The sequence below is a fragment of the Pieris brassicae genome, chromosome 2 (assembly GCF_905147105.1).
Source record: "Pieris brassicae chromosome 2, ilPieBrab1.1, whole genome shotgun sequence".
NCBI classification, from domain to species: domain Eukaryota; kingdom Metazoa; phylum Arthropoda; class Insecta; order Lepidoptera; family Pieridae; genus Pieris; species Pieris brassicae.
Genome location: NC_059666.1, coordinates 15,710,003 through 15,732,642, shown reverse-complemented (window position 1 = coordinate 15,732,642; position 22,640 = coordinate 15,710,003).

Here is a 22,640-nt window from a genome sequence, read left to right as displayed (position 1 = left end):
AGAAATAAAATCAGCATACAGTTGCTTCCTAAATATCTTACTTGTCTAGTCGTATATCGTTTTAAATTTCTAGGAACGAAAAGCCACCTATATTAACGATAAACCTACCTACGGTTTGCACCACTGTTTAATTTATTATATCGGTCAGTCATCAATCTCAACGATCATAAAATACCGTCAAAGCTTGTACAAGTTCATAAAGCTAAATCCCCTTTAATTACACTTTTAATGGACTTCCGGTATCGGTTAACCGGTTTTGAGAGCCGGATATAAATCGCGCTCATTGTTCCACTCACAACTACGATCGAATTAACGGAGGCTTTTAAAACTTTTCCCACATGTTCCCGCTGAATCAACAACTTTTCATAACCTTATAAGATGAGTACCATATAATATCTAAACTATATATGCTCTGACACACGAACTGAACATTACCTTAGTTTAATTAATTAGTCTTGTAGAAAATTAAGTCAACATAATATTACTTATTAGTCATAATTATTGTATAGGCTAGATTGTAATACATGTAAAGTCGCACTCTTTTTTGTGAACTTTATTGCAATAAAAAATATATGCTTAGGAACTATGGACAATTCTTCCATAATTAACTACAAAATATTAGTTTCTAATATTACTATAATATATTAGTTACAAAGACTAAATTGGTACATTAAGCACAAACCACCATAATACGACGAATTTCCTTTAAGATTGAGGAGCAAAGGCGTTGCTACTGCTAGCAGCCATTGTCATTATATGTCGCGGGGTTTATAAATTCAACGTTAAAATAAAAGCAGTTACATACCGATAATACTCGTTGTTTTTACACGTACGTACCGATATTTGATTTGCCATAATTAATATATGTATACAATAACGACTATTTAACAGTTAATAGTAATAGTAAATAGTAATTTATTAGTACTTTAAATCTCAAAGACGTACATACGAAGTGTCACAGAAAGGATCATAAATTCAGATTACCATAAATACGCAGACGTCACTATTTTTAATAATTTATCTGCAGTTCCTGTTTTTATTTTCCTGGTGGTACTTTCTAGTCATTGTTCTAGTTCTCTTTGTCTTCGTCCATCAGATACAATAAAAAATTCATTTATTTATTTAGTTATATTCCTAACAAGGAATAACAAAGTTATCAAAGATATATATTACAAAAGGATTACAATAAATTACCCTAAATTATTATTAACATAGCAAAAGAACCTAAGAGAGTGATTACAGAATCCCCTTCCTGTCGGATGGGCAATCCGAAAATATATCAAGATTGTATGAGTTGCTGGTTCTCACTTGAAAATTAAATCATTAGAAAGCACGATGGGCACAGAAGATACGCCGTGAAGTTTATTGACTTTCTTTTCGGACTGGGTGCGTTTTCAAATATACATACTAACTGAATTCGTAAGGGATATCCACGTGACCATTGTATTTGTAAGATTTAAAGGAACATAGATGGTTATTTGTTTGCTCAACGTACGACCGGGCAACATGATAGTTGGATGATTTTCCTAGATTTTTCCATCATCAATTAAACTTTATAGATTGACACTCTCGAGTACAGCGTTCTAAACAGTGACTTTCATCAATAATACGCCATTTGGTTTGGAAGATATGTATTAATATTTATTACATTGAATAAATACACTTAGCCAATTTGAAATGAAATCTAAGTTATTTTTACTAGATATTTCAATTCTAAATAAATATGTACTAAAGTTACACTGTGTGGCTATTCCACATTAAAACGTTATCCTCAAGTTTTGTACATTTTGACTGTGGTCTAGAAAAAATAAATTTTATAATCTACGATAAAGTCCGGGAGCTCTTGTGCAAACTTTGCGAACGTGCTTCAAACTTGCGCGCCAAAATAACGCAAACATGCAACTTGTTCGAGAATCAACACTAGCAAAAGCTTGGGCACGATAACCTTTGCCGAGGCCCATCTTTGCTGACCTTTTCATAACTATTTACTATTGAGCCTTTGAAGATTTATTATATAAATTATTTTACTATTGACGTTATAATATTTATTTTATCATCAAAGGATTTTACTTTATCATCTATTTAAGTTGCCATCCTTTTCATTGAATTATGTCAATATTATGTTTCTGTATGCAACGAAGTGTTAATAAATAAATGTATTTATTGCTAAAGGAACGAATTTAGGTAACATAAGATCACATAATATAAACTTTAATATGTATAAAGTACAATATTAAGGAAATTTTGCTCGTAGAAAATATTTTTGAAATTCCCAACTATGCAGAAATAATTACACTACTTGTATGTACCAACGTGTTTTGGTCCCAAAAATCGAAAACAGGTGCCAGGTACAGAATGCCCTACATATCTTTAAAAGAAACCAGTCTAAGAAACAGATGCAATCAGGGTGAAGACAACTATAGGGTTGTACTAGATACTTATTATAAAAAAATATCGATTTCAGAGATGCATATAGAAAGGTAGATACATAAAATACTGTTGTGTTTTTTGTGAATCCACCACTGCCGCTCACAATTACATTTATATGAAATTATTAAACGTGCCGAACGCAGATCCACTCTCTCGGCTCACTTCAGTCTTAATATCAGTAATGAACAAGTGTAATCATTACCTTTAAAAGCTAGCTTGCCAGTTGAATAGAATAATCAATGTGTCTTAGCGATGTCACGAGACGTGTAGATGCTCTAGTGTCCATTTGTATGCAAGCGTGCTAAGTACCGCTGTTAATGTCCCCTAATTGCAGCTCTAATTATGTAAATTGAGCAAATTAATGAGCATACATTTAAACTCATTCGTACTACATAATACCGAGGCAAACAAGAATTACTTTGGTTCATTCAAGTCATAAACAGTGTTTGGAAAATGATAAATTATTTGACTTAAAATTATATTCAATAGTAACTTTACAAGTATCAATAACGTTTTACGTTTGTATTTGAGGGTCCAGTGTGTTTTTGAACACACACCATATTATTCACAAAACCAAAATTAGTCTGATTTTAACTAAAATACTGATCTAATTCGACTTTTAGTTTTTTTATGAATAAGGGAGTATGGGAGTGGTATTTAACCGTCATTTTTTAAGGTGAGGGTGAGAGTGAGTTTTATGAGAAATAAATTAATTTGGATTTAAAAATTTAAAAAAATGTGTTTATTAATTTCTACACAATTCGATAGAATTGTCTATCTGTTCTAAAAGGTAAAGTTATTATAGAATTACACAATATTACGAGTACAGCCACAAATTTAATATAATATGTCTTTTACATGTAATAAAAACTTATTCTAAGACTTTATGAATGGGAAAATTCCGAGAAATATTAAACATAAAAAAGCTTAATAGACCGCCTCTACTCTCAGTAAGTTTTCATTATCCGAGCTATCGTAAGATTTGCCAGAAAGTGAGCCTTTGTGACGGAAAAAACGATTGTCCGCCTATGGCTACGCCAGATCAGTACGAACATCGTCTATAATATTAAATCTCCTTCAACGTATAACTAGGTACAAGATATTAAATACAAAGGGTCCTTGTTACTTTCATGTTTCCTTCAAATGGGGTTTCTTTATTATTTTAGATATAGTAACGCTTTTTAATAAGTACGACATAAGTAGAAAAAGAAAAGCCTAAAAAGTGATATACCATAAAATGTATTATATATATTCGAAAGACTTTTCTTGGATATAGAAAAGTAAAAATCAACATCGCGTTAAAAGATAATAACAATTTAAAAGTCTAGATTCTGGTTACCGAATAGAGAACAGCACTTAATAGTCCTGACTACTAATTGCTGAACATTATGAAACACAAAATATATAGACAGTCAGCAAAATATGAAAACTGTAGATCGATATGAAAAATTTAAAAATAAGTCAGAAAACGCCACGCCACGCCCCTCCGCGTTTAATCAACATCATACACCGCTCTCTTGCCGCCAATGCTTCAGCCATTGTGGAGCCCACAGGCATCACTAGAGACGATAGCAAGCGACCGAATGGGATGTCTTTGATTTTTTGGAGGACGAGCTTTGGTATAGGATGCCCTGGGACAAGCACAAAAGCTGGTGCGGCCGCAAAGCAGGTGGAAAATAATAAATGGCTCAAACACAAGAGTATTTCCAAAAAACTTTGATTTTGTTCCCTTTGGACTTTGGAGAGACTCAAGGGCCGTGGGGTTCAAGTGCACAGGCGCTAATTAAAAATTTAAGTTGGCACCTGGTAGATGGTAGACTGGTGACACAAGAGCAGGTGCTTTCCTTCCTAAACGAATACGTATCGCAATACAGCGAGGAAATACTGCCAGTATTATAGGTACACTGCCTCAGGGCCAAACTTTTTAAGTTTGTTTTAATTTTCTAATTATCAATTTTTAATTATTATTATTATTACTGTCAAGTCAAAGTCAATAAATGTAGACTCAATGTAATGAGTGACACTTATTATTGAGAACGCTGTAATTTCACACGCTTAATTACAAATTTTGAAGTTCGTTACTTCAAGGACTTGTCTAATAAAAGAAAACAAACAGACACAATGAGTAGACGTTTTACCTAGCACTCTTTCTCCCCAAATAATTGGAAGCGAACTTCGTTTCGGAAACAAAGACTAGGTGGCGTTAGTCAGATGCGCCAATTAACGAGCTCCAGTTAATTTTAACTGCAGTCATGAAGCGCAATTATATAGAAGACCATTAATGTATAATGCTTTATTATTTGAAACAATAGGGGAGAGAGAAATGAAAAAGTAATTTATTCTTTTATTTTATGAAGCTACGGTAAAATAATGTCGAAGTGTGAAAGCCTTTTCTGCTTACTCCATTTAAATCATTGCATATAGAATAATATGTTGTACAATGTTACATACAAAAGGTTAATGTTAATATAATATACAATTTACATTATTAGAAAAATAAAGTAATTAAAAGTTATAACAATTAATTATTATCATGATAATAAGGACTTCAGTCCTTTAATAATAGTGTACGTTAGACCTTTGTTATTACTGTTAAAACAGATATCTATGTTTTAAAACATCTCTTGTATTGTTAAATGTTTAACTTTCTTGAAGTGTAAATTATCAGCAATCTAGCACCCGTTTCTACAAGCCTAAATCTAAAAGTAACTGTTTTTTTAAACTTAAACTTAACTTTTTTGTTTGTGTTTGTTATTGATAGGAGAAGGTTCTTATAAAAGAAAATAGAGAAGCAGAAATAGCGCGGAAATTTAGAAAATTTAAGAATACTTAACCACCATATTAAGTAATAATGAATTTTGTTACGATAGCCATTTTTTTCCTGTGCATAGCGCTTTTACAATTTAAACTAACCTTATGGCGTTTGAATAACGTTGACAGAATGCGAGCTGTAAATATCGTCAAAGAGGATGTAAGAAAAATGAATATCGTTTAAAATAAATGCTCCAATCGAAGTTATATATTGATAAAATACATATACAATAATTACAGTCGCTAAGTGTCTGTGGCATTAATCTTGAAATCCTTCTTTTTCACATGGCCAGTTATACGTCGCCTGAGCCCGTGTCGGGAAAACTATTTAAATACGCGCCAGAGAAATAAACAAATAAAAGCGTTAGAATAATAAACACTTTGTTTCTGAAATTTTTTTTAGATATTATACCAATTCGAAATTAATATTAATAATTAAGACAGGATGTGTCGGGTCCGCTAGTTACTTAATAAGAAATAGGTTTTGTTATACCTTCAATCTCTAACCTAACCTAACATACTTGCTTGTAGTTGGGGAGCCCACGATGCTAAATGGGGATTTACTCATACTGATAGAGACCTATTGAGTCGCGAAGCTTAGATAATAAAAAAAATATATATTACACATATAATTTCATCGGTGGGGATTTGGATAAACTCGAGCGCGTCAGATATTTATAGTATCCATGTCCTACGTATTTTAATAATGTACGTGTGTTAATCTGATTGTTTGCATGAAAGGATTGAAAATAAGAAAAAAAACGTCAGTTCTGTCAGCGTCAGTGGATCGTAAGGGGATGTTAACACTTAAGTGAGCCTAAAAAAAGCTCTCATCTAATAATCTAAGGATATGGATGTGACTCAAGCTTGCGGCCATTTTTAGAATGTGCCATTTTGAAACACTCAAGCACGTCAGATAAAGATATATATGGTTCATCTTTATGTCCTAAACGTGCTGTTTCATACTCATCGATTGTCTGGGATCCACCGAATCGAATAATTTAAAAAAATTAAATCATTGAACTCAATTGATTAATAAGCTCAGGAAATAGCGTGCAAATTAAAAAGTGTATGTTGTTCAAGTATAATATATTTACGATGGCAAAAAAAGTGCTCAATTTTTTTTTTGTTTTTGATCTTCATCTTCATCGTGATATACTCCATTAAATGAAGATTCTATCGAAAGCTCGGTATTTTCAAAAAACCGGTTTGCTTCGACAATATCCTAAACTATTTATACATTTTTTTTAAATTTATAATGTAAATTTTATTGTTTTATGCAAAGTAGTTAGACTAAAAAATACACACTTTAACATTACTCATAGTTAATATTTATAAACTTTAATTCACATAAGTTATATATAAATACCAAAATAAGCCAAAACTTTAGACAAAAAAAGGTAATAATATCATGCCATGAACGATACGAATCCGTATGTGGCAACTTCGGGCGTGCCTCAGGGCTCTCACCTGGGGCCAATTTTATTTATAAATGATATAGTAGATCATGTTCATTACAGTGAATGTTCATTGTTTGCCGATGACATGAAATTGTTTAAGGCAATAACTTCAACGAATGATATTGCTCTATTGCAAAAGGATTTACTTGCCATACACACTTGGTGTAAAATTAACCTCATGATTTTAAATGCTGGTAAATGCTTTCAAATAAAATTTACTAGGAATAAAAACTTATTCCAATCTTCTTACTCAATTAATGGAGTTGCTCTTGAGGAGGTTGATCGTATACGAGACCTTGGTGTGACGCTGGATAGTGCTCTCAGTTTTATTCCTCACCACGAAATAATTATAGCGAAATCATTTCAGATGCTCGGTTTCATTAGGCGTAATACCACTGACTTTAAGAATGTTAAAACTCTTATTGTTCTGTACAATGCATTGGTGCGCAGCCACCTTGAGTACGCTAGTGTTGTGTGAAATCCCACATACCAAACACATAAGTATGCACTAGAACGTCCACAAAGAACATTCACACGGTTCCTGGCGTACAAAACCCCCAAATTTTGCTACAGAAGTGATTATGTTGATCGATTACAGAAGTTCAATTTGCAAACTCTCGAGGATCGTCGTATGATTGTGGACCTGGTGTTTTTGTACAGATTGATGCACGGCACGATTATTAGTCCAGATATTTTGAAAAAGATTTACTTCGTAGTACCTAGAATCAACGCAAGAAGAAGATAGACTGATACTTTTGTGGTTCCACAGTCCTTAACCAATCTAGGTAAACATGCGCCCCTCAGTAGAATACTTAGGAATTTTAACCAATGTAATTGTAGATATGGTCTTGAAGTGTATTATGACTCACTTCCTAGTTTTAAGAAAAAAATTCAGTAATCTCAGCCATAAGTCATGTAATATTTTCCACGTTTCAATTTATTTATGTTTAAAGATACAAATACTTAAGTAAACTCTGTCCGCTATCATTTATTAGAGTCAATGTTGTGTACACCTATTATTAGATTGCATGCTAGAATAAAACCCAATATTGTTAATTAGAATATGTATACATTTAATCTCTTGGTATTCCTTAATAAATAAATAAATAAATAAACGAGCTTAGTTGCAACAGAAACCAGAGTGGGGACAGAGCAAGAGATAGAGAAAAAGTGAGAGAGGAATACAAACGTGGAGAAGGGGATTTAGGCATCACGCAGCTGCACGTATTAAACATTATCAACGAATTTTTATAACTTAGGCTTGTGGAAACCGTCAGATTTTCTATTTTACGTCATCCTTGAAATATTTCCTTTAAAATAAAAATAAATCAGCTACGTTTTTGCAGTCCTCAACTTTGCAGTCCTCTCCATTTTTTACGTCACATGCCAATTGTCACATAGGGAAATATACATTTTTAGCATGCAATTAATTCACCCTACTTTAAGCTGACGCGCTCGAGAATTTCTGTTGATTATTTTTATCCTTGACGGGCAGCCTCATATATATGAGGCTCATATTTGGTAGAGGTACTTCACCGGGTACAGGGTCCTGAAATCCCCTCTTGGGCTCTTCTACTATTATAAGTATGCTGGTATGGCATTTTTAGTTGAAATGTCACGAGCTAAAAAACCTGGACTATTATATAATAAATTCCCATAAAACTTGAAATAACTGTTAGACCGAATCTATATTTAGTTTCCGTTATTTTTAACAAAATCTATATCATTTAAAGTTCAAACATAAAAGCGGTGTGAATTTCCCATTCAATGAAACGAATCAAATAAATGTTTTTTTTTTGTTTTTTTATTCTAAAATAAACGATTCGATCGTTCGAAAGCGATACGTTGTTAACATAGAAATAGCTGTTTGTAAAATGGTACCAGTGTATTCATTTTCCTACGAACCTTTACGCCTCTTTTTTTTAAATGAGGTGAAAATGCCGGCCCATGGATGTCGATATTGACGCGGTGACTGTGGGGCTGGGTCTACACACAAATTCTAGGGGTAGGAATACTTCAGCCCTCTACACGTCCTTAATATGGACCCTCAGGGTTCGCCAAGGCATTCAACCCAAGGGATTTTATCCAACATAGAGCTCAATCAAGACCTGCGATTAAGGGCCGCTCGAGACCGAGACATCTGGAGTGGACTACCTGTTTCCCCTGTCCAGCGCCTCTCTTCCTAGCAAAGCCAATATAATATACTACAATATTACCCGGTAAAGTGAGACCCACCCCAATATTACGCATTTAAATCCCCCCTCAGAATAAACTGGCATAGTCACCACCGTCCAAGCCATACCCATCGGACTCACAAACAACTGCCACCAACCAATGTGTCTTCCATTCCACAGTATTAACAGTACTACGTGGCCCAGTAGAGGAAGACCTTTAATTCAGCCCTCATTGCCTTATGCCTAGCAGACTCAAAAGCATATTCAGCGTTTAATAATATAATAACATATTTGAGCATTTCGGTATTTTTTAAAATTTGGCTTAAAGGGTCGGCGTTAATTATATTGAAAGAAATAACACGCTGATAGAATAATTGTCATATTAATGGTTCCAGTGCATATAAATATATCAGAAATCTAGACGGTAGAGCCCTCATTTATACAGCATATTTAAAGTTAGTACCATGATAGTTACAATTATATTTATATGATAAAGGGCAAACTCGCCTGCGGAACAGAAATAGAAAGCTGCCCCGTTATTATAAAGACGTTATTTCCATATAAAATAATTGTAATCATAGTTACTATATCTTTGTTAATCTATATTTTACGTGATATCTTTTTAGTTTTAGTCAACAAAAATTAATTTCTGATGTATGTAACTAATAGCTTTATGTGTCAGGAAGAAATTTGTTTCAAATAATTGTATGCTACTTCTTTTCCTTATTTAATGTACTACAAAATTGATATATCACTCATTAAAAACTGATCAGTACTTTTGTTTTTATCATTATTTCCATTTATGACAGAACTTTGGGACCGACTACGTAGTGTTATTAATTTGGTGAAATTCAACAGGTTTGCTTTCTAACTGAGAACTAAAGTACATTTTACCTAACAAACACATTAAGTACATTTCAATATTCCAGACAATTTACATTTTATCTGAATAATACTAATCCAAGTATTTATATTATAGTTTTTATAGATAAACAACAATTCTCATTGAGTTCCCATTAAGAACCACAACCTGAACAATAAGACTAAGATTGTTGTCTTTTTTTATTTTTCCTTTATATATATTACAGGACATACGGTTAGCGAGAAATAGTGGTTCGTCAGGTCAGTGTCGATTTCTGTAAATAATAGCGCTATGATGAGACTTAGTGAATTCGCATTTATAACACAACATAAGTTTTTTTTTACGTTTCTTATTCACAATAAAAGTAAAACTAATTTTAATAATTAGACGACTTCATAATTTGTCGTTAAATAATTTTTGTTCTCGCTTCATAAAGGTATTCTTAATTTAACACAAAAGCCAAATTTATTACCGTTGATAACATTAGATACCTTTATTTAGACAAGTAACAGTACGGACTTGTGTGTCTGGATTCTCAAACTTTGTAGTTTGCCATCTGTTCTGGGCATCTTCTCTAACAATTGTCAAACTTTAGATGGGATGTTGAAATTCAATCGTAGATGTCTAGTTTGTCTGTGTAATAGCTATTCAAATGGGGTATGAGATCTCAATTTAGGCAATCCAAGTTACATTTCGAGTGTGGTGAAGATTAAAAGAACTGTCATGTGTTGGAATTAGATTAAATCAGTGATAATTAATACTGAAACAATATTATAATAATCTAATAAACATATTTTAAAAATTTTATCCAAATAATTGCTTCAAATTGTTTTGATTAAATTTTTAAAAAATACTGGATCGTCACCATAGTAAGCACAGCTAAGGTTTATCTATTTTCGACGAAATAATATATTTGTATATACTAAAAAAATAAGTAAATGAAAGCAATGGAGAAATTTGTTTATCTTATCAGACATGTTACGAGTACTTAACATCATAAGAAATAATTGAATCCAATAAAGTGCCTTCTATTTTTAAGTTCTGTAAAAACTCAACAGTACACAAGGACACACAGAGAGAAATTTAAATAAATCTTATGTATTACAAATATTGAGAACCATATAGGTAAAATTATATTTTATAATCAATCTTTACCAGAGATTTAACTGTAATACGAGGACGAATTAAAGGGGAAGTGTACCTGACATCAAGACATTCGCAATGTGCCGGAGAGAGGGATTTTAATCTTTACGTACTCAATGTATAAAAATGTAATTTGCTCCATCTAGAGAGTCACTCCCCTAATGGTTATTCGCTTATGACGTCATGAGATAGGGTATAATACGTCTTATAAGCCGTATTTCTATAGCTAATTAACATTCGGTTACTAGTTATATCGATATTCTGTTCACATTGTTATATCTAAATTTAATAAAAAGTATAACAAATTTGTGAATTAAAACGTTTTATGTGTTGATGATATTGATTCAAACTGATGAAAATTCGACACCTTATCATACATATAAATACATACTGACACAGCTAGTACATTTAAGTAACATGAAACCACTTCGCTGTCTGATATGACATTTGCCTAATCGCAATGGTTTGAAGTGCGCACCAGCTTTTCATATTTTTCATTTCTCATGCAGACTCATGTAAAGGAAACGGATAATAATTTATAATCTCAGCCCAGTTCTGGAACCCTTAATCTGCAGTAAGACATAGATAGCTCTTAGAATATAGATATAATGCGAGATAAATTTAATTTAATGATTCAAGTCAACATTCTAACCAGAGAAAGCTTAAAACTACTGTTCCACTACTGTAATGCTTCCACTTACAGGAATCTATCACCCGTAAAGCGAGTAAACTCATAAAAATTATCATAGACGCTAAAAGATGGCTGACAAAGGCGCCCTCCTAAACACAGTCATTTCGCACAATGCCTTTATATTAACCTCATTTGAAGTAACGTTAAATTTATGCCTCCCCACATCGTAAAGGTCCGGGAAATATTTCGGATTAACGCTCATTTGACGGAGAATTCCGTAATGACGTCGGGAAGTGAATTCCTCCGTTCCTAACAGGCCACGGCTGATCTTACACTTAACACTATTTTTATGGACAAATGAATGTCTGTAATCATTTCAGTATAAAATTTCTTCACTCAATTCACTTTAATAACCGATTTACTCGATATGTAAAGTTTTTTCTTATTACATATTAATAAATAGCTAGAACACAACAAATAAACTTTGGTATATAGAATGTACAAATCATATAAAATACTCAATGTTGTGTGTAATAATAATAGTGTGAGAAAAAGTTCGTTTTTAATTTAGCTCTAATTGCTAAATTTATAAATTAGCTCAAATAAATTGGCATTAGAAACAAGGATATTATATTTTGGTAATAATTTTTATTAAACATTCGTAGTATATACGTGTCGGTGTACGTCAAGCTTTATAATTGTAGGTTGTTGTACCGAACCTTTGAAGTGTTTACGAGCGTAATTTAAAATGGCTCATCGCGTATGCATTTTTGTGGTTTTTTTCACAGCGCTATGAAGAATTTCCACTTACAAAGCACAGTTGTACATCCACTACAAATCAGAATGATACGAAACAATGTAAATTACTCTGCAAATAAAACTTTTTAATCGTTATACAAAACTTGTGAAAATTACTGTATAACACGCCACACACTGCTTATTTAATCATTAAACCTTTATTATGCAAATATAATGTATTTAACCAATTAATATTAATGTGTGTGTACCAAACACAGTAGGGATCACATTACATAGTGTCTGGCATGTGTGTAGCTACATATGCGGAAATATATATATTTGATAGAACAGGGCGCAAACGGGCTAACATCAGGAGGCTCACCTGATGTTAAGTGACGGCGGTATCCACGCACACTCTCAATCCCAGAGTGCTCACGAGTGCGCCGCCGGCCTTTTACAAATTAATACCTTTTTCTTGTAAGACCCTAAATCTAATTAGTTCAAAAATACTTCAGTGAGCAGCAGGTTCCACATAGCGCGGCAAAAACTGAATGAAAAGAATCAGATACTAAGTTCAACAATTTTAATTATATTTACTGCTCATCTAATACAGTCCCTATTTCCAAATTACGAAAATCGACATAATAGCTGTGAAGGACATTTTAACCAACCAAAAAAGCTTTTTACAATCAAGGAAACTCCCAACGCAATTGTCTGTAAAGGTTTCTTTGAAGTTCAGTTTCTCGTTTCAAAAAGAGTTTTAAATTTTTAATTTACTATAACATTGGAGTAGTCGCTCAACCTAGAAGCAGGAGTACTTTAAGGGGTAACAAAGGTTAGATTTTAATTTAAAAATCTCGTACAGTTTTAGTACAATGGCGCTATTACCCACCGTAACTGCTGAGCATGCAGTTTCGCTAATTATCTGTCTAGAACGTAACGGTTCATGTAATGGCCGATTTAACTAAGGGCTACCTTTGCGGTTGATTGCAATTAGGGGTTGCAGGTGCAATTATAAATTTGACAAACACATGTATTTTTTTAATCTATTATAAATGAAAGCGTCAAACGCTTGGGATTATCAGGAATCACTTTTATTAAATGCTTGAAGAGCAAATAGCAGCTTTAAGAATTAAACAGATCCTGAAACTTAATTAAAATGCGAAGCTTTTTGCTTTAAATATACTATCGTAAGGGAATTCCTTTAATATACTACCTTTAAAAATTCAATTAAGTTAAATAAATTTTAAATACCATTCAAATTACCCATTAGAACAGAAGACTAAATTACAAAATTAAAACTTATATACGATTGCGACATGGAATTATGTTCTCATAAAAATAAAATTGTCATTTTATTATAATAAGAATAAAGTTCTTGACACATAAACCTAATAGCAGCACATAAGTAAGGTTAGAAATAATATTTAATAAAATTATGTATAATAATTTTAATAGAATTATAAGTGGCTGTCAATATGTGTTGTCAGGTTTCATTATAATAACGATATATAATGTAACGCAATCATAAAGGTTGAGCCTTGTGATTAATCCTGCCGTTTATTTATTCAGTATTATTATGCTAATCAAAACCAACATTCATATCGAAGCTATATTTGAATTTCTGTATGTAAAATTTTCACTTAGGGATTGCGAGGGGAAAGGTTGGGTGTCTCTTCTGGCGTTTGTAATAAGTTTAATTAAAAATAGACAAAAATACTTACTCAAGTTTTGTTACTTTTTTTCTTTTTTGTTTAACTGGTATTTTCTTTTAGCACAGATTATCTTAAATATTATTAGTGATAAGGCCGTCCAATGCTTGAGAGTTATAATCGTGTTTATCGTTAATGCTTTTGTATCCAAAATAATTAAATGAATAAAATCAATAAAATAACATCGGTCTTTATAAACGAAAAAACTTAGCTATCTATCTAATATCTAGTTTTACGATAAATTTGTTTACAGATTATGCCATAATATTATGATATGAATTAATGTTTAAAAATAAAATTAACATGCGTGCTTCGTGTGTCTCTCTATACATAAAGTAACATTTCTGCTTCCAATAAGTGTTATTTTGTTTCTTGTCGCTTTAACCATTTACTCAGCAATCATCAGTTCAACTCTCGTCACACTAGGCATCTTTAGTCATTGTAAAAATAAAACAATATATAATTACTTAACCTGCTATCACTGCGACACCACCAAAGCACTTAGTCCCCTCGATTGTGCGAGTTTTTGTCTCATAGCAAATAAGAATTTACATACAAAGAGTATCCGAGCTGACGTTGTATGTCCCCGTTACCTAACGAGATGTATTAAACAAAATGATCTATCATTTGCTCAATAAAAGATAAAATCAGGATCTCACTAGTTTAATGGTAACAGAAAAATTCAAGCATAGAGAAACCAGTGCAAATTACAGCATAAGACACATTCAGCCCAATTATGAAACGTGGATTAAAGATAGTATTAGCTTTCCATGTAGACGCATCACAATCATGCTTTCGAACAAGGTACTATTTGGCCTATGCTGTGAAAAAATAAATTTACGCCGCGGTTTATATAGCCAATCTTTTGTTTCACTAATCTCTATAGAATGAAAATCATAGTAGTGAAACGTGACAATCAAAAACAATAGTTTCAAAAATCCACGTCAGAACCAAGCAAGCAAAATTGTAACGTATATAGGTGTAGAGTAGAAAACGGTTGATTTCATTCTAAAATCTCAAGTTATTATATTTACTAAATGAAAAGAATTCGGTCTCAAATCATCCACAGTGTATCTACTACTATAGACTACTATACTACTACTATAAAGGAGATTACCCAGTAAATTATGTAAATCCTAAAATTTCCTTCATAAATGCATTTTTAGATGAAAATGTGATGTGAATTTCGTAGAAGCGAAATCACACATCAGCTTAATTAAATAAAAGCGGCTTAACACAATCAGCTTATTAAATTTGACGCAATTCTGAGGATTAACTTTCAGCGATGCAAATTTTACATAATTGTAAAACGGGTAATGAGGGGTATTATAATCATTGATAAAAGTATAATTTTAATTGTTCAAGCGATATTGATGGACTTGTGGACATTGGATATTCGTATTGTCCCTAAAGGGGATTATAGCAAACGCCTTTCAGTTTTTTGTTTAAAATGTATTAGTGTAATCCCAGTAGGTCAGTACCGAACCGAAAAAAATATTTTGTGAATATAATTCAATACTGACCTCGTTCGTACGTTTTCTTAACATACCGTCATTCGCTTTATTTATTAACTTTTTATATTCGTACGTCAGTTTACGTTTTTATTATAAAATAAAAGGTTGGTTATAGAAAGAAATCTGTTTTGTGATTTTTATTATTGATTATTTATTATAATTCTATTATTGATATTCTCAGTTCTTCTGATAGTTGAATACGCAAATTCCTCTTGTGGAAGCGTTTATCAAGATTGAGTTCTTACGATTACGCTTCAATGTTATCGTAGACGAAAAGAATTCTTTATTATATACATGGGTTTTTACTAAAACATCATGGAACATCGATCACATGAGAGAACATGCGATCTAGCGTAACCTAAGACTAACAAGTTTGAAGCCTAACCTAATTTACTAATAAGGATTTTAACATAAGAAAATGACCAATAACACTACTTAAGGTCTCTATTAAGGATAAGACACTGTTCTTGTGTTCTACTTTTTCACTTACTGTTTAGCACTTAATACTAACGTGAACTTATATTAATTCACTAGTTCAAATAGTTTTGTCCTTTTAGACGAAAAGACGTGATATACATATTCTATAATCCTATTATCTGTTTATATTTTTAACCTATATACTGTTTAACTAATGAATTGTAACTGAAGAACTGTAAACTATTTAAGGCGCAAAAACTCTAACATAATAACAATTATGGGCAATTAAGGGCTGGGATGCAAAAGAACAAATTGCTTTCGCTAAACATGATCTGGTTGTATAATATGGAATAAAGATGTACCGTGTCACGACGATAACAGTCCTTGATTTATGGAATAACATTGAGACTATAATAACAAACAAGGTATTAGTTTATCGTGTAATAATGCTAACAATATTTTGTTTTTATGTTAAATATTGTGTATTTTGATCCCTTGGCGTTGCGTAGAGATGTGAGGTCTCTCTGCGTCTTCTTGCGCATATACCATGGTTAGTATAAGTAAGTAAACGTATTCGACTTGGTGTCATCCAAGGAAAGAGCGTACCATTTCCTAAAAGCCCGGCAATGCACTTGCGCTCTCTGGCGTTTGCCCCGTCGTAAATAATCAACAATATCTAATAAAATCTATAAAAATCACATAAAAAAAGAGTTTATGAATTTAAAGAGCCTTATCGAGAGTGATGGATTTAAAATTTGAAAGTTTTTCCCTATACTTCAACTATTATAGTAAAAAAAAGTATGTCTAATCGTCAGATATTTTTATTAAGTCGAGTAAATACATTGCTACTATCGCTAAATACAGAGTAGACAATTAAGATAAGATCAGGGCTTAATAACCCGCTATTTAGGCCCGCCCTGGATACCACTCGCACTCAATTAAGAAAGGATAGCTTGTAGGTATATGGCCTTTTAGATGTATTTATTTGCCAATTAGGTTTTATATAGGACTTACACAGGCCTTAAATGGGACTTTCATAGGGCCTTATTCGGACAGTTCATACTGGTTACTAGTCTAAGTTTGATAGTCAATATCATTGCGTTTGATTTTTTAATTATTTTTTGCATCGAAAATGAATTTATTAAATCAAAGGGTGCCATTTATTTACAAGTATTGCACCGAAAATTGCTCTCCGGATCCGAGGCTTAAAGCATATCATAAGAGTTTTATTATGTTTTGGCCTTCCCTGTTCTGTTTTACGTTTTAGACGAAATCGTATTATAAAGATATAGCACACGAGTTTTTAATCTATAAAATAGGCAACAAAGGAATCATAGACAAACAGTGGTTTTCATCACACGCAGTGAAAAACCTGAAAATAGAACGAAAAATCTAATATTCTGTAGGTTTTCCTGCGCAACAATTGAAAATGTAGAATTCGCAATATCTTTTATAGCGAATCTAACCAAGTTTTTATTGGGGCATTTTCACAAAACAAAAAACTTAAAATATCTCAGGCAAGTCTGTTTGATAGATAACTTAAATTTAATCATATACAAATTTACGTCGAATATAAGGTTTATTATCAGAATTATTTAAATACCAATCTACACGTATGTGAATTCGTCTTTGGGAAAGAAAAAAAGAAATGTAACGTCGTATGTCAGGCACAGAAGGCTTATATTCTTGTCTGAAATCATATATTAGCTGTTCCTGACCCACAACAGTTGTGAATGAGCATTATTAAATCATTCTCTACTCTAGCTGTGGAAGTATCTATGGAAAGTATTAAAAATCCTTTGAGATGCTTGCTATTAAAAATAAAAGTAGAATTAGCTACTTCTTATTATAAACTAAGTAATATAAGTAAATATTCTTTATATCCTTGAGATAATACTAATTATTTGGCACAAACTCTTGGCTAATCTATAGTTTATGTAACTATTGTATAATCATTTTAAAATAAATTAACGAAAACTTATTACACCTATATATTGCCCATTACCGCACTTCTACTGCTCAGTTCGTCCAAGTGAAACCACGGATCATCAACATGAAACGGGAACAACGAACGCGGTCGGCGCACTCAGAGGCTGTCGCAAGTGCTTTTGTTTCATGCTGTTCGAGTGACACGCTCCCGTCATACTGACTCGGCGAATGCTACATCTTACTATTTTTTACCCGATTTTTAACCCTTTAAATCTGTTCTAGTGGGTTATAAAAGCTTTAAATAATGTTGTAAGTACATTATTTTTTATATATACGCGTTCTTCCACGTAGTATTGTTCCTTTGGGCAGTATTTTTTACTTCTTGGGGTTATTTTATTTTGCATTTAATATAGATACAAATTACGGTCATTTACAGTATTTACTGTTAACATCAGTTCTAGTGTGTTTATTACAAAAGTTTTAAATAATGTTGTAAGTACATTATTTTTATATAATCGCGTTCTTCCAAGTAGTATACGATAGTGAAGATAAAGCATGTGCCTACTTACAAATAATTTGTCTTTGACAATAAAGAAATGTTTGTACCTAAGGCCAACTTTCTTTACCGATTGTTTATAAACTCAGTTCATTACTTTAAGCTTGAACACACATGCAGATATGTATATTAAATTAAATGTATGAAGAAATGAACACTTTAAAAAAAGTAATGAGCACCACAGGGCTCGTGAGTGCGTTGCCGGTATTTTAAGAATAATGGCCTTGCGATATAGCGTAAGTTTAGTCGATTATTCGTATCTTATCTAGTCAGATTGAGGTTCTATTGCAGTATTGCATACTTGAAGTGAACATATTTTGAAAACTTTATTTCGAATGGGCTGCTATGTAATATATTTCGTTAAGTCATACGGAACTTCTCTGTGACTATTGAAGAAAATAATAAAGAGTGGCGGAGAGTTTATTTGCCAGTTTTTCTCTTTCGTTTTACGCCCTTGATTTAAGAACTGGCAGTTAATGTAAAATTAAAAGCATTTTATATACATTTCTTTTTTTGACGTTCATAAGTGTACATTGTGTTACCTATATTAATAAATTGATGATTTTAAATCTTGAATTTTTGAATAGAAAACGTAATAATAACGTAAACATAAATCTTCTGAATCTTAAAGGAACAAACCCACGAATACGAAACAATCAACATTTTGTCAACAAATAATCTACTTGTCACGCAATTAGGTATCGGGTCTGCCTTCAAACAGTTTTTATAACTGCGAAATATCTGCGAAATATCGCAAACATCTGATCAACATATCATATCATGTAGACTATAAGCATTTACGTCGCATTCAATTATTTTAGGAATATTAATTTTGAATTAGTTTAATCTCCATGACTTTGTCATAAGTGAACGCCATGTTTTATTTTCAGAGTCTAAATACCGAAATAAATTTATTTTGTACGTTATACCTTGCTATACCCAAGGTTAAGTTATTTTAGCAAAATTAAATAGCTCCAGTTCTCATCTCAAAGGCGAAAAGTCCAGAAATTACTCCCTTCAATAAGCAAGTACAAACGAGCATCTCTCAAAAGCTGCAGTTTGACAAACAAAATGACGTCTATAAACAATAAGGGAATAACAAAACAAGTCTTGTCTTGCTTTAATTAAACGGAAACGGTCTCAGTCATCACTCATTCAACAAACAGTTAATATTTTCTCAACAAACCAGTTGAAATGTGAAACAAATTGACAGCGATAATTTCACTGTGATTCTTCACTCAAGATAAATATTGAGTATAATTACTTTGTGTTTACATTTTGGTTTAAGTACACAGTTGTTTAACCCGCATTGAGCCTCGGTCTTAGGAAGTAACTTGAACAAAATCAAGTTTGCAGAGAAGACCAGTGTTTTGGACCTTCCTCATATAAAGAACAAGTTCAAATCATTTTTTATCAGTACCAATATATAGAATATATAAACACGGTCTCATAAATATCAGAGTATTATTTTACTAATTAAAAGTTTGTGAGCAACTTCAATATACCTAAAATGATTCAGAAATTTTAACTTTACAGTATTGTGACCAAAAAAATACTAAAAACCTAACCAAACACCGTTATTTCTCTCATTAGTTCTCTTTAGATTAACACTTATCGAATTTGAAAAATAATCAAATATATCATTAACTTTAATATGAGAACATAGTTAACTAGAGATATATAGTATTTGCCGTGGCCGAGCTGGCAATGGACCAATCACAGGAAATATATAATGTGTACTAGTGCATTTAGAATTCCATAACTGCTATAAGTCTATGGAATTGATGTCTGTCACAACTAGATTGTCAATAGCAGTCGCAGCACCAACACCTCTATTCAACTTGAGATCACATCCTTCATGTAGTGATTAGAATGTACAACTGAAAATCATTTAGTCTTAAGAATTAATTAAGAAATACATTTTCCAATAGCTGTTGCTAAGGGACGCGTTTACTCGGATAGTCTTTTTACTAGATTTTTATATACAAGTAACAAATTAATTTATACGCTTAACTCGTATTAAAAGTCCCGCAGCATAACGAAAAAGTGTTAAATTCAAGAAAGTCCGGATGAAGGCTGCGGCACTGAATTTATCATTACATAAAGAGACCCATTATTAACGAAACTCGCTCCAAGTTTTGAATTATAAAAGTTTAGGAGAGGTAATTAAGCTTCGTCGCTCACGGTTACTCTCCGTCGCTGACGAGAATCCAATATTTTTACTTGCCAGATACTTTAAAAGTATATTATAGCCGATAGTTTCTTCGGATTACATGAATTTTCGGCACTGTTGACAAATACGTGGGTAACACTGAAAATGTTTAGAACTGGCCAGTTAGAAATATTGCTAATGAAAACTTGTTTGAATTTCAATTTTAAAACTCTTTGATAACCTAGTGTAGTATATTCATTTGTCATATGTTTTTGTGAATTGACGGCAAATCTAAAACTCTTGTTACACGTGAAAATGAATCTAACGCAAGAAAATTCGGTCAATGATTTATTATGACTTTCGTTGTTGGCTTACTCAACAACAAAGCTATGATAGGCTGCGATTAGCATTTCTTAATGAAGCTCCATCTCGTGCCACTATTTATAATTGGTTTAACGAGTTTAAGCGTGGACGTAGCAATCTCAATGATGATTCGCGTGAGGGACGTCCTTTAACAGCGACTACTGATGTTATCTTACATCAGTGCTGTGCGACGCATGATAGAGGAAGATAAAGAGTGACCTATCAACAGATACGGGTAAACTTGGGCATTGGTATGAGTCAAGTTCAAAAAAATATAACACGTATATTTAGGCGTCAGGAAGCTATGTACCAGATGGATTCCCCATACTTGAATCGACGATCAGAAACACTGTCGCCTGGACTGATGTCGCCAAATGTTAGATAAGTTCAACGGCGGTCACTCAAATGCTGTATTTGACATAGTCACAGGTTATGAAAGCTGCATATATTGCTACGAACCTGAAACCAAAACGACAATCAGTTCAGTGGGTGTTTCCTTACGAGTTTCGGCCAACTAAGATAAAGAAAGGAAGAAGTATGAATGAGTATGAAAAAATATTGCCTCATTCTTTGGTCCGAAAGGTCATTTCGCGACAGTTGCGATAGAAGATGGAAGGACAGTTACTGCAGACTGGAATGTCGATCGCTCTTTGCCTGTTGTCTTGTAAAAAATTCGACAACAGCGCCCTCGAAGCAGGATCCTTCTTCACCACGACAATGCGTCAGCACACTCACCCAAACAGACCGTTGAATATTTGACTAAGGCAGGCGTCGAGTTAATGAGTCATCCGCCATACAGTCCTGACCTGGCACCCTAAAGATTTTCAGTGTATACCGGATATAATCCGTCGAAATATTGAAATAGCTGTCATTAATAATAATGTATTCGTAAGTTTATAAGTCCAGTTACAATTCTAATTATTAAATATTAATATTAATATTATATTATTCTAAATATTAGGTCAATTTTATGGTTATACTGTAAATATAACCATAAAATGAAAAAGGACATATGGAGCATTGCAATGGCCTATGCCTTTCCACAATTAACGCCAGCATGCTGTAAAGGCGCCCACGCACGCGCTTTACCAGAGATACAGCTCGCTAGCGCATCGTGGCGTAAAAACAGTCCACACCTGCAAAATGTCCTACCGCACACTACCGCACAGCAATAGCGAGGGAGCCCCTCGAACTGAACATGAAGGGTCCAGACCATTAAAATCATTTAACAAGTGCTTTAGTTAAGTATTGATAACGATTCAGTAGCTCATAATTATAATCATCTATAATAATTATAGACAAGTCATGTCACGTCTTCTATTTATGGATCTAATTTATGCCAGGTTCTTCACAATGTTCATCTTCATACGGGAAAGCGTTACTTGCGCAAAAAGAAAAAATCATTTCACAACGATATCATAATGTTTAGAGTCACACGCTTAAACTAGTTCATATTTAGCAGTAACTAATAATTTTCAATGCCGTAAATTATGTTCTTTTTATAATCAAGCGTAAGGCACGCAAGACCCTGAGGCAGGTAAATAACAAATACAAAAGGTCTTTTGTTGTAGTTTTTGTGTGTTATATAAGCAAAATAGCGACTCCCGTCCTTAAGAAAAATTTCTTTAAATCTCGGCCTGATGATCATTTTTAAATCACACAAAATATACTCTAAGTATTAAGGAAATTGTTAAATTATAATTTTGAAATGAGAACAATGGCCAATGAACCCTTGACATGACGTCACA